The sequence below is a fragment of the Protopterus annectens genome, chromosome 8.part0, assembly GCF_019279795.1.
Source record: "Protopterus annectens isolate FY-2018-M chromosome 8.part0, PAN1.0, whole genome shotgun sequence".
NCBI classification, from domain to species: Eukaryota; Metazoa; Chordata; order Ceratodontiformes; family Protopteridae; genus Protopterus; species Protopterus annectens.
The window spans coordinates 1131454056-1131474314 of record NC_056741.1 but is presented as its reverse complement, the minus strand read 5'-3'; positions in this window follow the sequence as shown (position 1 = coordinate 1131474314).

Sequence of the window (20259 nt, the reverse complement as noted above, 5' to 3'; positions counted from 1 at the left end):
ACAGCTCTATAACTGTCCAGATCCTTACCATAACCTTAGTCACAACTGACCTTTTTGTAGCCTTCAGTCTGTCAATCTTGTCCATAGTCAGGCAAAACAATCCCTGTTCTTCATCCACCAATAATCCCAGGAAATCTAAAGCTCTTGCTAGGCCTTCCAACTTATGCAGAGCCAATGGGACCCCCAAGTCATCACACATGCCCAGAAATTCCCACAATCCTTCCTGTTCTCCTTCTTTTCCCTTACCAACCAGCAAGAAATTGTCCAAGTAATGTACTGCCTTCTGCGTACCCACCCTCTGCTGCCATGCTCTATGAATTACCGTACTGAATTTCTCAAATGTTGCACATGCAAGTGACAACCCATTGGCATGGTCTTGTCAAAATAAAATTTGTTACCTACTACCATGTCAAGTAATGGGCAGTCCCCCTGCCTGACTGGCAGCAAACGAAAGGCAGACTCAATATCCACATTCACTAGCCATAACTAAAACCCCTAATGACCCTGACTGCATCATGAAAGGATGCATAGCTAACCCTGGCATCCTCACCTACAATGAAATCATTAACTGAGATCCCTTCATAATACAAGTAGTGAATCAACCTGAACTCCTCCTCCCATTTCTTTGGTACCAGACGCAATGGCAAAACCCTGAAAGTGTCAAAAGGTGAACAGTCAAACGGGTCCAGTAACTGACCCACCTGATGCTCCTTCTCAACCAAACCCCACAAGATGATGTCCTCCTTGCCCCGCACTGATGGTAGATTCCTGCAAACCACCCTATCTCCAACTGCCCTAGATTTAATAGAGAACACCTGATAAAACCAATGTAATACCTCCTCCTTAAGCACAAAATTGGGAAAGCCTTGGAGCATTGGACGTAAAACCTCCACTTTAATGGGAAAAGGCAACCCTTCCCCTAACCCCCCTGAAATGCTCACCTGCCCATAATCCATGAAAATTACCTCTATCACTATGGGTCTGAAATCCCTGAACAGAAGGAAAGCTGCCCTCCCGTGATGCAAAGTGCACAGTCATATAATTAATCTCATGGTGCCCACATTAAATGGCTGGATGATTCCCCCCACACATGGAACAAGAGTGCAAGAACTTGTACCCTACCTATGAATAACTTCCACCATTAAAGGCCCAACACACACCAACCCCTTCTCCCCCTTTTCCCCCTGTATTAAGCTCCCCATAACTGTCCATCATGGTAGCCAACCAGATGTTAGGATGCCGCACCTCCCAGCGAAGCGCAGGATTCACTGGTTTCCACTTCCAGAAACACTGGTCATACCATAACCAAGCATTTCCTGGTTGTAGACGCTGCACCTCCCAAATCATGAGAAAATAACCCAAAAGGGACAAAGCCAAAGTCCCATCCTTTTCAAGCTGCACCACCATACATGCCTCTCAACAGTACAGATTTTAGCATAATGTCCAGATTTTGGCCTCATATTTTTGGTCCATTTGTCATAAAACTGTGGTTTTCTGGCAAATTAATGGTAAATCATTAAAGATTGAAGTTAGAAAATAATGACATGCTTTTGAATTTTAGACTTCATATCCTTCAGAAAAAAATCATGATAATATAAAACCTGTTATTCTAGCAACTTTCTAAGTTTGTAAGGGCAATATTTAAAAATTGTCCCTATTTTGGTGCCTTTGATCCACTTTTATTTATGGCTTTGTCCAGATTTCTTACTCTAAGAGGTTGAAAGGTATGCCACCATGTAATAAGCAAAACCAACTGCCCAGTTATCCCATGTCCTAGTGCAAATTGTATTACCCTCTTCCTCCCTAATGCAGCCAAGGCAGCCAGCAAATCCTTACTGTTAGCTGACTCAGCCTCAACCAGCCACTGTACCCCTTCAGCATCAATTAACTCAAAGACATCCACATATTCCCCTTTCCAAATTTTTTCCTTGACTGAAGATGGAATGTGCACTCCCAAAAAGACTGCACCAAATCCTGACCCAAGGCCTGTGTGGTTAACCAGTTACCTAGGTGAAGGCCAAAATCAAAACCTAGTTCCAAACCTAATCCTGTGCTACCCTATGACCCCGCACTGCGCTCCCTAATCACTTGCCCCTACACTTCTGCCTCTGCAGCAGAAGTCCAAATGCTATTCCATTCCTTATCAAAATCCATCCCAATGGACTCCCTGTCCTCCCCAACTATCCCCACATTCTCAGAGTCTACCCCGCCTACCAAGACCATCGACGTAAGTTCATTACCTGATCCTCCATCTTGAGTCCCACCCAGAACTGATGGACCAGCTGGAACCACCTCCTTTGCTACTCGCTGCCTCTTGCCCCGAGCCATCACCATAGCCCTTGGAATGGAGAGCTGCCTCTTCTGACTGAATTCCTTCACCTGCTCAGTCACTGCCACGTCAGCAGTCAACACCCTTTCAAACAGTTCTTCCAGCTGTGCCACTATCACCTTCCAGTGCTGCCGGAATCTCTGCAAGTTAGCCATCTGGAGAAACACACACAAAAAAAAATATTAGCCAGTGATTACAGCCATGTGCTCATCCACTTCAACCCCCTCCCTCTTAAACCCCAATCAAGCTGGCAAATGAAGCTAAATAAGACAGACACAAATGTAAAACTACCATTGCATGGAAATAAACAGGGAAGACTTTCATGCCTTATGATTCCTCTGCCTAAAAGACTCAACAGCACCAGAAATGTTATACATTGCACAATTGAAAAGCATATGCTCTGCAGTCAACATGAATCGTTGTTTTCAGGGTCCTTCAAATTAAAACAGCTGGCTGCAATGATACACTCCTACCAAGTACTGAATCCAATACCTTGTCACGGCAGTGTAGTACCTTAGCCCACTAGGCCACTCAGCTGCACACAGCATGAAACTAAAAGGTTGCATTGACCAATATATGTTTGAAAGTGCTCCTTACTATCCCTATGCTCAGATCAGTGTGAACTAAACATAGGTTCATAGATTAGTACTAAGCTAACTGCATCGCAGGCCATTTGAAGTCTAGTCAAGTACCCCATGTGAGAATCAAACTTTGTGCCTTGTGTCTGCAAGGTAAACCCTTTATTATTATGCCAACACTCTAACAATGTCCTTGTGCAATATCCAGCTTATTTTATATATATATATTATATATATATATATATATATATATATGTATATATATATATATATTATACTTTCCTCTTTTCTTTTCTTTTTTTTATCCTATAGCCCCAGTCTATGAGGAGCTGTGTGGAACCCTCCCACCTCAAGCCTTGAACCCATGAATGCACCATCATGATGTCTTTATTTCTCCCTTTTCTTTCTTTTCTTTCTTTTTTTTAAAGGGTCTTACCTGCATTTAGAGCTCCATCTGAGCTGTTTCTCCCTCCAATAGCTTGCAGGGTAAAGCAGGAACAGCTGAGCTCTCTGTCTCGCAGAAATGTAATCAACGGCTCCTCACCTCAAGGCGCAGCTGCAAAAATTTCCTGCAACCAAAATAGATGGTTATAAGACCAAAAACAACCAGACAAACCCCTTTCAAAGGCCATCAACCAGGAAAGGACTAGCCACCGGCAGTCTTCTGAGATGATTGGCTCAAAACCAACCATAACACCAGAGATCACGGGGAAGAGCTCTACACACCCACTGGACAGAAGCTAGATGCCATGAGGCCATCAGGAGCAGACCAGGAAGTGAGGAGAAGTACACAAGGTAAGACAGGGGATGAAGGCAACAGATGAAATGCTGCAACCAACCCACCAACCCCAAACAAGTAAACAAAGCTATGTACTCATTTTACACTAATCATTTGAAACACATCAGCCAGTCATGCTGTGCCTACTCACACATGATACAGCCCTCACTCACTCACCATCTCCCCACTCTGCTCATACAGCCGTCCCACACTCCTCACTTCACTCTCTCCCTACTCTCCATCCATCTGGTAACAAATTTACCAAAGACCCCTCACAAAGAAGAAGAGAGAAAGAAAGAAAAAAAACACCATAACTACACTCCCCACTAGCCTTACCAACCAGTCACTGATGCACTCCATCCCACCCCACATCATCCAAGGCCTACGTGCCACTAACATACCTACAGGTCATCCTGGAGGTGCATTAGCTTCACCACCTCACTCCTAAATGTGACACCACTTCCTCTACTGCCAACGTATAAAAGCTAAGTCCCTCTCTAAACTTACCTCACTTCCCCTAACTCTCCAAGCCAATTAATCCCTTAATGTCAAGCCCTTCTAACTAATCTAACCACACTCAAACCCCCTATCTCCCTCTCTATTTCTCCAATACTACCCTCCCCTTTTCCCAAAAGACGGTCTTGGACAAATTGGTTTGTCCCAAACCTCCTTTATTAATATCAGGCTGCTTAGACTGTGAAATGTTTTCCATAACTATGTTAATATCCTATCCATCATACTTTGTCAGAGGTTTTTCATGACTTATGGAGTAATTCTAATTGATATACAGTATGCTGTTACTACTCAAACACTCTGTTATGGACTGCGATATTGTATCTGCAACATGGCATAATGTTCCAGATTCTGCAAACTTAGTGGAATTCTGCTCACTGTTGTCAGCATCATTGTAATTTTCCTGCATGTGACCACCTCATCCTGTTGAATTGTTGAGTTATGTATGTACATGATTATTTTTATATCCAGTGTAAGTACAGAATAATTTTATGATCTCATTACTGTCCTGAATAGCAGTTTAAGTTTCTTTTACTTTTCAAATATCAAGGGATAAAATGAGCAATTTAGGCATGCTAACAGAATTTGCTAAATTTGTGAACATATTTTCTTCAACAGTGAAAGAAGACTGTCATATATAAATAATTTGTATCATTTTGCAAGACAGCTTCATCAGTTTATAATATAAAATGGAGTAAAACAATAAGAGTTTCCGGGTTAACTTCAGTTGATGAAATATTTCAAGACGAATAAATGAAGTTAAAAAGTATCATTATAAAGAGAGAAAACAGAGAAATTACTTTTATGGGCAGTGGGTGCCATATGGTATAAATCAGAAACAGAATAAATTTCAATCACTTTTAAAATCAAATGGTATATTGATGACTAATTCTGAAACACTACAAACAGCTTCCAAAGAAAAAAGGAATGTGTTTAAAGTATTCTGTGGATAATAGTAATAGTAAGGTTATTACTAAAAATAATTGGAGGATTTGCCAAGTTAATAATGATCTTTGTAATGAAGGTGCTAGCTCACTTTTTCTAATTAACTAAAGAGCATCTAATATTAAGATTATATTTTATATGTGAAATATGTTTAATTTTAACTTGTAATATAGTTTGATTACTTTTATATACATTTAAATGTGCCTATATCACAAGTCATAATTCATTAAAGGTGTTAAAAGAAATATGTTACAAACATAAAGGGCCAGATTCAGAAAGGGCCACAGCCAGTGATAAGCCAGAACACAGCCTGTATAGTAACATACGTTGTAGAACTTGAAAGAAAACCTATATGTTGCGACCTAAGAAAAGAATGATTAAAGAAGGGGGGCTGATGGTGTAACTCCAGGGATTTAAGGTAGAATTAGACCAAGTGAAAAGGAAGAGGGGGAAAGAGACAGAGATTGATAGAGAAAGAGAGAGAGATGAAATATGAGTATGATTTTCAAGCTACTGTCATTGTATATTTATTTCTTCTTTATTTTATTTTATGTATTTATTGTTCTGGTTAACCTGGAAACTCCAAATGGTTGGAACCCAATTTCAAAGGAGGCCTGGGGAATAAAGCTCCTTTAAATATTGTTTATAATTAGCAGTTTCAATTTTAAGAACAATATTGTTTTCAGCACAATAATACAGTCCAAATAATATTTACATTCATGGATTACAATAAAATATAGGATTGATTAAATGGATTGTATACATGGACTCCATATCAGTACTGACTAATGTAGAACTATATAATTTAGGAAAAAATCTGTTCAAATAGATAACACATAGATGGTGCTGCACTTCCCTTAAAAGAGGCATACTCAGTAGGGCATGGGCACATTCGTAGGCATAAACCTGTATTTTTACAAAGACATATTGATCATAGTTAGGAAATCATTCTACTTCTGATATAGTTAATTATTAAATGCATATCTTCTAGATCAAAGGAAGTTAAAATTTCACTGTAGCCTTCCCTCACAGGGTGCATCATAGAATATTATGTCACCTTCAAAATGTACCTCTCTATGCACCATGCCCAACCCCCAAACCCTGATGTTGCCGACCTATAAGAATAAATAAACTAATTTTGTGGTTTAGAAGCTAAATGATTCCGTGATCTGTGTATGTTAGCACAGCTGGCCAAGTTAATCAACTCTGACAAAACTTCTTGTTCACCATTACATTCAATGGGTGCTTTAGGAGTAAGAGCCAGAAGGTTTTGTAGACAGATAGTGTTAAGGGTTGTGTAAATGTGTATATGTGTGTAGTTGCATGTGTAAGTAAATGAAGAGAGCTGAGTGGCCTCAGGTGTGTGTGTGTGTGTGTGTGTGTGTGTGTGTGTGTGTGTGTGTGTGTGTGTGTGCGTGCGCACGTGTGTGCATGTGCATGTGCATGTTTGTGCGTGTGCATGTGTGTGCATGTGCATGTGTGTGCGTGCATCTATGTGAGTGTGAGACTGTGTCTGACTTGGTGATAAAAGCAAGGGGGGTTAGTTAGGAGATAGATAGGGTAGGTGTGTGTGTGTGTGTGTGTGTGTGTGTGTGTGTGTGCAGGGCGCTGTGGGGCTGTCATATCTCAAAATTCTGCTAGATGAGGAAATCTTACAATATGGGGGGGGCACTACCCTGCAGAAACTATAATTCACTTAAAAAGTTAATAGAAGAACAGTTTTTTGCTGCATCAAAGATGTATGGGGGGCACTAGACACCAGGGATTTTTCTTAAATATTACCTTAAAGTCACCTAAAAAAATTAAAAGATCAACAGTTTTTCAGCATGATAGACATATAGGAATGCCTAGTCAACATGGATTTAAATGGTTAACTTAAGCAACCAAAAGAACAGGGAAGAAACTTGAACCCTGTACTCTCAGTACATAAAGAGGAACATTAGTCATTTGTAGTACTGATACACAGCAGTAATACATTATATCACTTTGAATCCTGTACCCTGACCAGGCAAAGGAGTTTATTAGCACAGCTTTAGTCTTTTGTGCTACTGCCAGACAGCAAGAATACTCTTTACATATTATCTTAAGTCACTGAAAAACTTAAATAAAAATGGGAGGAAAAAAGCTTCAGATTCTGTACCCTTGTAGCAGAAAGCATCTCATTACCAATCCAGAGCTTTAGCCCTCTGCACTAACTGAAGAGGGTTTGCATTCTGATATATTTTCTGAACTATAATAAGAATGAAACACTTACTATGTGGCATTACTGACTGACTGTAAGAGTGCATGAGTTACAAGGAACAGAGCAGAGTTAAAATCTGGGGCAGTTGCGAAGGACGGGGGCTGTGTCTGTTAGGGGTGGCTGTTGTACCACGATGCTGAAGACTTCCAAACAAAGCCAAGTAGAACACTGAATGACACCTGTATTACTTTGAATGACCAAACACGTCAAGCATCATGATGCAGTTTCTTAACAATAAGAAGAATGAAACTATAATGTATGACATTATCAAATGAGCTATAATAAGCCATGATTTATGAGGGGCAGGGGGAAAAGAAGATACATTAGGGATGTTCTGTCAACTAAGGGACAGGTAAAAAGGTGTGTGTGTGTGTGTGTGTGTGTGTGTGTGTGTGAATGAATGAGGTAGTACCTGTGCCAACATGATGCATGAGACATGGATCACCGGCAGTGATTGTGGCACAAAAGTGCTGATTTCCACTAATGGCAACACCATGCAATTCAGAGATATGCAAATTAGTGAATAATGAAGTCTTTCCTCCGTGTGGTTAAAGTGTCTCTGAACCACATTTTTTGTGATTGATGAAGCAGCCACTTTTGACCTATATTATTTGCTCTTGTGGTGGAAAGCTTTATTTATTTGTGGATAACATCCTTACATCAATCAGATTAAAGGCCCTTGGACTCTGCTCAGTCTTGTACAGAGTTCTGCATGACAACTTTGTGTAACTTTTCATTTTATGGAAGACTCTGTCCTATCTCACTTCTTCACCACAAGACTGGTAATGCTCTGAATACCTGAGACATAGATCTCAGTCTTCAATATAACATAAATAGGACCTGCTGGCATGACAGATATTTGACCTGACACATTTGTTACTTATAGAATGCACTTTCCTTGCAAGTGAAACTGTGAAATTTGTTATCTACTTTTAAAAACAGCCTGATAACTGGATTGAAATTTGAAAATTCTCCAGCACTGATAGGATGAGAAGGTGTAAATTCATCTCATGAGGTATGTAGCATGATTCTTCTTGATCAGGGCAGCTAATTCATTTACAAATTTATTGAGCTGCACTATCTAGGATTTTCAATGTTCTTTCAGACCAACTAATTAATAATAAACTACTCGCTTAAGAACATGCTCCAACAGGCAGAGAAGAAGAAAGAGGAGCACTCCATATTATTGGGTTCTGCAATTTATGGTACAACTGAACAATCAGGTCTCAATACTACTTGGTAATTGTGCACCATTAAAATGTCTCAAAATATGATTCTCCTACAATCTGTGTTGTGTGCATGTTGTAGTTCAGTACAAGCCAAAGCAATAGAAAAAGGAGCCTTCACAGATAGTTCACAATGCTTAAAGTATAATAAAGTAACAGCACCAAGGAGAACCTGCCAGATGAATGGACTGATGTCGGAAAAATTGATGCACATGAAAACTGTGTAGGAAAACCAGCAAACAAAAATGAAGTAGTTTGTCTGGAGAGGGAAAGGTAGTGAAAGACAAGGATAAAGAAGAAAGTTAAATGCTATATATGTCTTCTGCCAGTATGGGTATGACATACATGGAATGTTCAATCAAGAATCCTATGAACTACTAACAACAAAATGGTGGCTCTCCACCTTCTATTCTCTGCTTCTCTGCTTGTTTATCCAAGCCCCTATAGTACTATGAAAAAAAAAAAAAAGAAAAATTCTGCAAGTTACTCACTCTTAGCTATTTTAGCATTTACTCACTCTTAGCTATTACAAAAATGTTATTTTTTGCTAAGCATATTCTTAAAGAGTTCCTGTTTGATTTATCTTCTCAGTGTGTATCTCTTGTATTCTGCTGTATTTGGAGCTTTTCCCCCTGGGCCTTCCCTGAAAATGGACCTGTGTCCAGTGAGACTTTCCCAGTAAACAAATGTAAAATAAATAAATAAATAACTGCACGCGCGCGTGTGTGTGTGTGTGTGTGTGTGTGTGTGTGTGTGTGTGTGTGTGTGTGTGTGTGTGTGTGTGTATGTGTGTGTGTGTGTGTCTGTCTGTCTGTGTATGGATCTGGCTTGTTATAAAAGTGGAAATATTTTATCTTTCGCAGTGCTAGAACAGTGAGTTGTACATGTGGCCATGACTGGGGCACACTGAATAGTTCAACCAAGCCCCACCACATTGCAGTTGCTCCATAATTAGAGGCAGAATGTGCCATTTTTTCAGTAATGAATGCAGTTGTAACACCATACATGATGACTTGTGCAGGTCCTCATTTGTGTAACTAAATTCATGAACTAGTAGAGCATAATTTGGAAACAAACATGTAGGAGTCAAAAATCACAAGCCTGAGATAATGTTTTAGCCTCAGTGTAAATTGATTTGGACTCAGGCCCAATAAGTAGCAGGGTATGGGGGGTGCCCATTCTACAAAACATTTGCTTCAAAAAATTATTTGTTTATGACCTTTAGATCACAGTACATTTATGGCAAAATGGTTGCCATGACAGGATATCCAGAAAGTTACTTAAGAGCAAAGACATTATTTTTTTAAGATTAGTAAAGTACTTTAGGGCATCAGATACTATTTATTATATTGCTAAGGAGATTACTTCACCTGAATAGTAGTTGGGGGTCTTGCTCTAATTTCTATGAGTGTTATATATACTGATTTAGTGTTTCTGATGGTATTGTCAGGGATAGACAGTGTATAATTTCATTTGTTGTGCATAGTCCCAGTTCAGATTTGTTGTCTCTGGGCCTATTTCTTTGTTTGCAGTGGTTGTTTGTTCTGAGCCTATGTCCCAGGCCATGTTAAATTAGCAGAAGCCTTTCTTCACCTTAGTGAGAGTATTGAGTTGATTGGTTGCTGGCTGGTAAAGTTTGGCTGGTCTAGGGCTTGGAGTAAGCACTCCTTGGTCCTTCTGAGCTTTTTTTTAAGTTGTTTCAGGTTGTACCTTCTGGTATTTAGGACCTGCCTTTGAGAGGAATTTTGTTTATTCACACTGAGCTGAACGGAGGAGGGGCATAGGTTCATAGGTTCATAAGTTGGTACTAGGCTATCGGCCCTAGGGTCTGTACAAGCCTAGCCATAACAATTCCCTGGCTATTTCTTCTCACAGTATTTACTTCCTTGGACTCCTGTCTAGCAGAGTGACTGATGTGATCCCTGGGATGAACTTCCTATCTCTCATGCAATCATCAAGGTTCCTTTTGAAGAGGGCCAAAGAGGCGCTCTGCTTGACATGTATGGACAGTCTATTTCAGAGTCTGGGCACTCACCACAACTCTGATCTGTGATATATTACAATAAGTATCCTGTTTTTTTTTTTTGCTTATTTTTACTAGTTTTTGCTTATTCTAACCATTTATAGCACTTTCTTATTGTCTGCTGCCTAATATTGTTTACTTTATTTTATTACTATAAACTAATCTGCACTATTGTACTGAAACTGTCTGCCTTACAGGGCCTGTTAAGTCACTTTTGTTACTGTCCCACTGCTTGTAAAGTTTTTTTAGCTAGTTTCACTGTGTGAAAGATATTAACTGGAAATTTTCTCTGTTTGTTAAGCATCTGTTTGTTTGTTCTGATTTCCTGCTAAAGAGTATATCATACAGCTGATATGTTTGCAGCTAAAAGCATTCTCTAGAGGCTCCTTGCTCCAGTGGCAGCTGGTGACTTCAGATCAAAGGGGGTCTACAGGAGACAGCTGAATGGGTGAGGTAAATGGGAAGGGGTGCGGCCAACTAGAAAGGGGAGGAGTTATGCTCAAAAACCACAAAAAAATGTAACTTTAATTAAATACGATGCCCTGGGTGCCAAACTGTCATTATGAGAGTCCAATCAAGACACAATGAAGTGTAGAAGAAAAAAAAATATTTCAATGCATTGGCTGCATGACAGCTTACTTAATATCTAGATGGAAACAAAAATATTGTGAGGCATGAAAAAATAAATCACTTTTTAAATACATTACTGGAATGCCAGTCAAAATCAAGTATAAGAAAAACAAGCAGCACTCAACTCAAACCACTTCTTGCAATGCAGTTCTAATTATAATTTATATTCAGCTTTATTACAGTACCAAGTAACATGCTGAAAGTAGCAATCTCTGTGATACGCCCCCACTTGTGAAAATGTTTCTTATCCAAAAAAGACCTGCTGCCTGACAACAGATACCTACTTGTTTCATGGGTAAAACATAATCAAAGTAAAAAATGAAAAGCAAACAAGAAACAAGCTCAAGATACATTGCTTAAAGGATTACTGTACAGGTAATGGACCACACATGATAGATTGGCATTCTGTTTGGTTTCCAGATAAAGCCTGCAAAGATGACTGCAAGTCTCCAACAAATGTAATGAGCTTCTTAAAATAATGTAATCCTGTCCTTTATTACAAATACTGTCATATGCATTTCAATACCTAAGGCTTTTACATTATCTAGTTATGTAAGTATTCTCTGCATTGCAACAACAGAAAGGCTTTCAATGTTGGCAATGTTTTAACAGTATGCTTATTAAAGCTTACTTGCATCTTACAATCTCAGACAAGCTTACCTGATGGTCATTAAAACATTGCTACTTAAACACAGAGCAACAGGCACTTTCTGAGCAATAATAAACATAAATCAACAGTATAAAAATATGACAGAAACCAAAACATTCTGCAAAATCAAGGACAGAATAAAAGTAGCACTTGTGTCTACCTTGGATGGGGGGATACTCTGCACATTTACACTGCATAACTGTTCCTTGCCTTGCTTGGACACATCCAGAGTCTCTACATTGGGGGAGTGGGGTGCAACAAGTATGTCACAATTTGAAATGTCTCTGGCTGACTGTGATGGCCCTGACACATTTGTCATACCTCTCAACCTCAGAAAAAGAAATATGGACAGAGCCATACAAAGAAGTGGGACAAAGGCCCAAAAATAAGGACAATTTTTAAATATTGCTCTTATAAACTTAGAAAGATAATAGAATAGTACACAATCTGAAACTCAAATATCTGTCATTATTTTCTAACTTTAGTCTTTAATGATTTGTTAGTAATTTGCCAAAGAAACGCAATTTTATGAAAAGTGGACCAAAAATGTGATACAAAAATATAAAATAGCCACACAATACAGCTGGGAACCTGTCAAAGAAGGGACACTATTTTAATATTAGTACTGCTAACTTGAGCAGCTGAAAAAATAAAAGAATCTACATGCATTTCTGAAATAAAAGTAATCTATAACTCTGATTATTACAGTTATTTCTTAATTGTAAGCCCTCCACGTTTTCTTCCAAAATTGGCATTTTGGGGCAGGATTATAAGGGGAAGAGCAACATTTTGAGCCAAAATCAGGGACAGTTGAGAGGTTTGGATATGCCTAATTCTATAAAGCAATTTATTTGCACATACCTCTCAACCTGTTATTGCAGAAAATCTGGACAAGGCCATATACACTGGGGGAACATATAAACAGTACTATAAATTGTTGTATAAACTGAGACAATTGATAGAATAGTCTTGCTTTAGCATGCATTTTTCTGAAGGTTATGAAGCCTGAAACTCAGTGTCTGTCATTATTTAGTCATTTAATTCCTAAATTATTTGCCAGAAAACCACACATTTATGAGGAAAAAAACAAAAATTAGAAGCAAAAATAAATTCATTCTGTGAAAATCTGGACATTTGAGAGGTATAGTTCAGCCGGGGCTGTCTTTGAGTTTTTCGTCCTTCCCCCTCACAAAATCATGGTTGAATGGAGCCTCCCCTCTGCAGCCATTCCAATGAACCATTACTTGGCTATTTCACCCCATATCCCATAAACACTAATGTGCATACTGCTTTACTTCTATGAAGATTTGGACTTCATTTGAAAGTTTTATTTTGCATTTTACAGCACAAACACTAAGACATCTGCTAAATAAAACAATGCAATTTCACAATGAAAACAGACTTAGCATTAAAATGTCTCTGCCCTTGAAACTCACATTCATTGAAACAGCATTGAAACTCATATTCAAAGAAAATACATTTTGCCAGTGGCAGATAAAGATAAACTTTGGGCTGTTTTAAAATCATAGGCTCCTTGCACACGAAACATACATGTGGTCTTTGAAACACCTTCTTGATTGTATTAAATTATATTCCTTGTACAATATAGTACAGTTGTTAGAGGGCATTTTAAATTTGTTTGAAAATTTTTCCAGTAAACAATGAAACAAAATGCATGCACCAATAATGACAAAATTACCCAATTCAGAACATTTTTCCAGTAAACAATGAAACAAAATGCATGCACCAATAACAACAACACTTCCCAATTCAGAACATTTCTATCATAAAAGTCTACTCAACCTTCTAAAGTCCACCAGAATCAGTAAATATGCACAATCTCCGAAGAAGTAAAAGTCATCTAAATGATTTCACATTAAAGAAATCTGTAACTAATGAAGAGGTTGCTTCTAGCAAACAACTTTATATTTCATTGTTTCATCTACAAATAAAGTGCCTGTTGCCCTTGAGGAATAAATTGCCTAAGTTGCATTAAAAAAACAATAAGCTAGTAATATTGCAATAGAGAATGGATGGCAAACTGATAAAATGTTCATAGTTACTAGGTATCTTCACCAAAAACGACTGCAGCATCCACCCCCTTTACAATACAGTACAGTATCAGCAATGTATCTACCTACTGTGAGAGTAGAACCCACAGCCTTCTGCATCAAAAGCAAGTACAGTACCTATTGTGCTATTAACAATGCATGCAGACTTGGCATAAGCCACACTAAACTTTTGTTCCCCTACAGCTCTCAGCTTCTTGTAAAATTTGCCTGACATTCAGCTACATCTCTGAACTTTGCAGCACAAGAAATCTGGAAAAATCCAAAATTATGGGGGGGGGGGGCAAAAAACAGGGACACATTTTAAACATTGCTTGTATAATGTTGGAAAGTTGTTAGAATAAAATGTTACCACCAGACATTTCACTGCCAAATATTGAACCCTGGACCCTGTGCAAAACAGTCAGAGCAACATACCACTATGCCAAATCATCTGTGTTATGAAAAAAATGAAGACTGAAACCTAAATAGCTACCGTTTAGTGAATTCAGTTCTCACCATAGCTGTCAACATCTTAGCACAAAATACCTGCACAAAGCCAATAACGGGGGGATACAGCCCCCAAACATATTCAGTGAGTTCAGTTATCACCATAGCTCTCAAAAAACGTGGATGAAGCCACTAATGGGGGAATATACTACAAAAAATAGGGACAAATTTCCATTGAGGACATCAAAGCAAACCCACACAAACACAGGGAGGACATGCAGACTCCACACAGAAGGCACCCCAGCCAAAAATCAAACCAGACAATCTGTAGCTGTTAGGCAACAATGCTACCACTGCACCACTGCACTACTGGCTGTGTTAAGAAACAAAAATACAGAAACCAGAGGAACAGAACAGAACAAATATGAGGCAAAAATATGCAAATGTTTTACAAATGGTGGTGGGTAGGGAATTCAGACTCTTGTCACTTGGGCCCAAGGTACAGGGTTCAAGCCTTATTCTCTACCTGTCACCGTGTAGCAACTGGGGCATTACACACACTATCTCCAGCAGATCTAAATCCTTGTCCTGCAGCAGATCTGATCCTCCATGGCAGCTATGTCCTCTGTAGTGTCCTGAATCCATCCTCTGCAGCAGTCTGATCACCTATCCATCCTCTATAGCAGCCTGTGCAGACTGTTCTGGTTTCCCATGAGATGTGAGTAGGCTGGAGAATGCAGGCAATGCAGTCCAGTATTCTTATGGTTTGTGTGGTTATCACTGCATAGACTTCTGGGTTGGCAGGGTGGAGTTCTCTTCCTTCCCTATCCAGACTGCCTAACAGAGCAGTCTGGAGTTCAGGAACTATGTATGTGTAGAGTTCTGGACTGCCTAACAGCAGTCAGGAACTAAGCACACGTGTGGAGTTCTGGGACTTGTGAATTTTTTCTTTTATTCTATTAAATTCTCTACAGTGGGGGACTTGCAATTTATTTTTCTTTTTTCTTTTTATAGGTGGGGGCTGCAGTCCTGCAGTCCTATAGCATGAGCTGCCCCTGTCTTGCTCCTTATTTTGTTTAAAACTTTAATTTAGTGGCTCACTGCTGTTTTTCTGCCCTGATAAACATCCCTGTAGTGTTTTCTGTCTAAAATAGTGTAGCTGGTAGATATAGCATTTCCCACACTCCCTCCCTATTAGTGTCTTGTTCTTATACTTGGTTGCTTTACAGTTGCTCCCTCCAGTGTAAATTTGATCTGAGACATGCCTCCCATTCCAGTGTCCTTAGCTCATTCTACCTAATAAAGAGAGAGCATTTGGGAAGGCTAACCCCCTTAGTTCCTTACCCTTCTCGTATCTCCTTTCTCCCTTTCCACTTTACTAAAGAAAATTTTTACTCAGCTGCTTTTACAGTATTTGTGTTTCCTCCTCCTACTCTATCACTTCATCTTGTTTTTTCTGCTATTTGGTGTATAAAGTGTTCAATTCATTCTTATTTGCTGGATTTATTACTGCTTGTTTTTAACCTGTTTAAATTTTAAGTGCTATTCTAAGCCTCTTAGTTTTGGTTTAAGCACTTGGGCTTTAGGCCTGCCGCTTACCTCTCCCTGGCCTCTCTTCCTCAGATTCTGACAAATATGGATGTACAATTTCCTATGGTTACTTCTGCCACCCTGGTTGATATGGGACTCCTGAGGCAGTGAAGCAACTGCCTCATGTACATGGACAACCATCTATTACTACAACCTAGGAACACAATTTGTGAGAGATGCAATTACATAAAGAAGCTAGAGTATATGCTCTCTCCCTCACAAGCCAATATATCTGGTGTTGAGAAGGTTGTCAACACAATCACTGCACCTCAAACACCACCCACAACTACACAACACACACCCACATATGCAGAGGCTCTCAAAAAAGCAAACCCAAACAAAGGAAACCTCAGAGGCAAAAACACATGAGAACTCCACAACCCCCCACACCAAATATCATGCATAGTCCACACAACAGTGATTTGTTGCAATCACTAATGCCAAACCATAAACCCAACATATTACTCATAGGAGACTCCATTGTGAGACACACAGATGTGTCTCTCACCAGGCTGGATAAGGAGAAAGTCATGGTTATTTGTTTTTCAGGTCTCTCAACAACAGGTACTGTTATGACTCTCTCATAGTCCATGTTGGTGTAAACGACTTTTGACGTACCTCCCTGGACTATATGAAGAGAGACATGATTGAGCTCACTGAATATGTGTTTCAGGCAGGTATGTCCCTAGTCTTAAGCAGCATTCTACTGTCACCCAGAATGATGCCTCAATACAAACAGAAAATGATTGACTTTAGCAATTGGCTTAGTTTCCGGTGTCATTCCAGGGGGATCCAGTGCCTGATAGCCTGGGAAGATATGATTGACAGACCACGATGCTTTGCTAGATGGCCTGCATTTGTCTCACTTGGGCTTCAGACTTTTGGCAAAGGCCCTTGACTCCCCCATAGTGCATTTTTTTAGGAAACGTCAAGAGGTCAATACTATCAACATAAAAAGCTCAACAAAATGCAAATTAAAGGTCATGCTGCTAAACACTAGGAGTCTAAACATGAAACTGCACTAATTGCAAGCATTCCTACCCCTGGAAGATGTTGACATTTGTGCAGTCACAGAAACCTGGTTCAAAGCTGTGGAGAGCACCCCAGCCTTACCTGGTTACTCATCCTATCATACATTCAGAACCCAAAATGTGGGCAGCAAAGCCAAAGAAGGTGGAGTTTCAATATATATTAAAGACACACACACCTCCAGGCTGGTCAAACAGTATGATGCACAGGAGACACTCCAGGTGCAGTTAACCATTGACAAGGCCTCTATTCAAATTATAGCTAGTTACAGATCCCAAAATTTAACTCAAAATGACCACTCCACCTATCTTGACCTCTTCAGTTCTATCAAGATACAACCCTTTACCCTGATCCTGGGTGACTTTAATTACACAACCATAGAATGGAAAATATACTCATGCCAGGACACAAATGCCCAGAGATTCCTCAATTGTATCATTGCAAATGCCTTGGAACAGCTAGTTGATACCCCCACAAGAGGCGATATTATCTTGGACTTGGTATCAACCAACATGAGTTACCACTGCAGCAGCCCTATGGTATCTTCCTCCCTGGTAAGATCCAACCATAAAGCGGTCACTTTCGAAGTCACCATCACCCCTGACCCCTCTCTAGCTAGGGTAAAACAAAAAAAACTTCTCCAAAGCTGATTACAACCTCCTGAGGGACCATATAAACAGCTTCACAGCCCCTTCCCCCACTGTAGGAACTGGCACCAATGTCAAAATCTATACTGAATTACTATAAGAGCATTTATATAGATGTATGGAATCAGGAATACCTGACAGGACAAAATCATCTTCCACAAGGAAGAGTAGACCTGTCTGGTGGACATCTGCAATAAATTAACTATATAACAAAAGGGAAAAAAATGCTGTCTAGGACCAAGAAGGAGCAGGTGCACAATTGGAAGTGATCTCTCCTTAGCCTGAACAAGCAAATAAGAGCACTAGTGAAATCCTCTAAAGCCAACTTTAAGTCCAAATTGGCCACATCTGTGAGAGATAAATATATGGCCTTCTTCACATATGTCCGCAATCTCAAAGGAAGCACCCAGATCTGTTCAGAACTGGTGGCCAAGGGCACCACACACACAAATTTTGTAGATATAACCAATCTACTGGCTGACAGATTCAATAAAAACTTCTCCCCTCTGTCCCTCCATCAGTAAATCAGGACATCCCCAGTACCTGCCTCCCACCTCTTATCTCTAGGGAACAGGTCATCACTGCCCTCTCAAAGGCAAAAAATACAGCCTCCATGGAACTCAATAACATCCCAGACTGCATCCTACATTTATTCAGGCATGAACTTGCAGCACCATTAGGCACCTTATTCATCCAAAGCCTGAGTACCAGCTTTGTCCCAGCCAAGTGGAGTTCAGCCACTGTCATCCCTTTACACAAAAGTGGAGCATCCACCGATCCTGGAAATTATAGACCCATCAGCCTAACTAGCCTGATCTGCAAGGCCATCGAATGTATTATCATAGACCTCATTAACAGGGACATTGGCAACCTCCAGACACTTGACCCCACACTGTTTGGCTTTGTCAAGAGAACAGCATGTCTGTTAAATCTGGTCCACTTCTTTGAGACAGTCACCAAAGCCATGGATGAGGGGAAGATGGTGCACATTTCCTACCTTGACCTGGCCAAAGCCTTCGATACTATTCCCCACTTGGGCATAGTAGATTAACTCCCTCAACTATGCATCAATCCATATGTTACCAGATGGGTAGCAAACTGGCTCACTGATAGAACCCACCTAATCAAAATAGGGGAAGCCACCTCAAGCAGTAGACACATAATGAGCAGCATACCCCAGGGATTGGTCATGGGGCCTCTGTTATTCGGGATATCATTCTCTGAGGTTCAGACCAAAGCCAGTGGACTATGTGTGACCAAGTTTGCATTTGACTGCAAGCTGGGCACAGTCAACAATTCCCCAAGTGATCTGGACATCCACCAAGAGGGTCTCACCCAAACAAATGACTGGTGCCATAAACATGGCTTCAAACTGAAAGACAAAAAATGCATCATTATCCCATTTTGGGTGAATGATGGCCCCACATACTATCACATTAATAACAATGCCCTAAGTACAGAATCAGTGGCGAGGGATTTGGCCACCCAGGTTGATAGCAACCTGACGTTTGACCACCATGTTGCTTCCATTGTAGAGAAAGCTTTCTACATGGCCCACCTCATAAGTAAGGGTGTCTCATCCAGGGACAAAGAGTTCATAAGATCCCTGTATTCTTCCCTTATAAGGCAATTATTGAGTACAACGCCCCCTTTGGCATGTACCTCACAAACAACATGCAACAGCTGGAGAGATCACAGATGTTCCTCACCAGGAGAATCCAGGGTCTCACACACCTTCCCTACACAGATAGGTTAAGGGTTCTGTCCCTCTACTCTGTTTCATACAGACTCCTCAGAGGTGACCTCTGTCTGGCATATAAAGCAATCTCAGACCCCGCCTTGATAGGACTGCTGCATATCCACAAGTCAAGCTCCTCTCGAGCAAACAATATGTGAGACCTCAACCTGGTCTGTGATATCAATAGGACTTGTGGCAGGGCAGATTTATGTCCCAGAGACTCCCCCATTTGTGGAATAGACTCCCTCTCCATGTCAAGCGGAGTATCCCATTATCCCTTTTTAAGCACAACTTGGATAAAAGGATGGGAAACAGAAAATACACTCCTAGGATTCAACCTGTGTCCCTGTTGGACAGGGGTTCTGGGTGCTGACTTGTCTAAACATGGACTAACCTCTTGGCTAGGCTTATAAAGACCTCAGGGCCAATAGCCTAGTAACCTCCTGTGATCCTATGATCCTATGTTAGTAACCTTGTGGTTCACAAAACCCAAAACAGGTTTCCCTACACACAATGTCCAACTCATCATGGATTATCACAATCACACCATCTCACCAATTTCATTTCTTTAATGTTATATTTCCCTATCCGTGTTTCCTGTCGTAAAAATGCGACTTCAGGATTGCAATTTGTGTAGCTATTGTGTTATCTTATAGGTGCTCTGTTCATGACTACAGATTAGTGTGTTTATGTTAGAATACGTATGGACATGGGTAATAAAGCCCTGTAGTGGTGATATGGGGAGCTTGCATTGCTGTTGTGCTGTGCAGTATTCGCAATTCTTGTGCTGGTAATTATAAAACAATAATTATAAAACATGTCTTTCATAGTAGGCTTAAGAAAG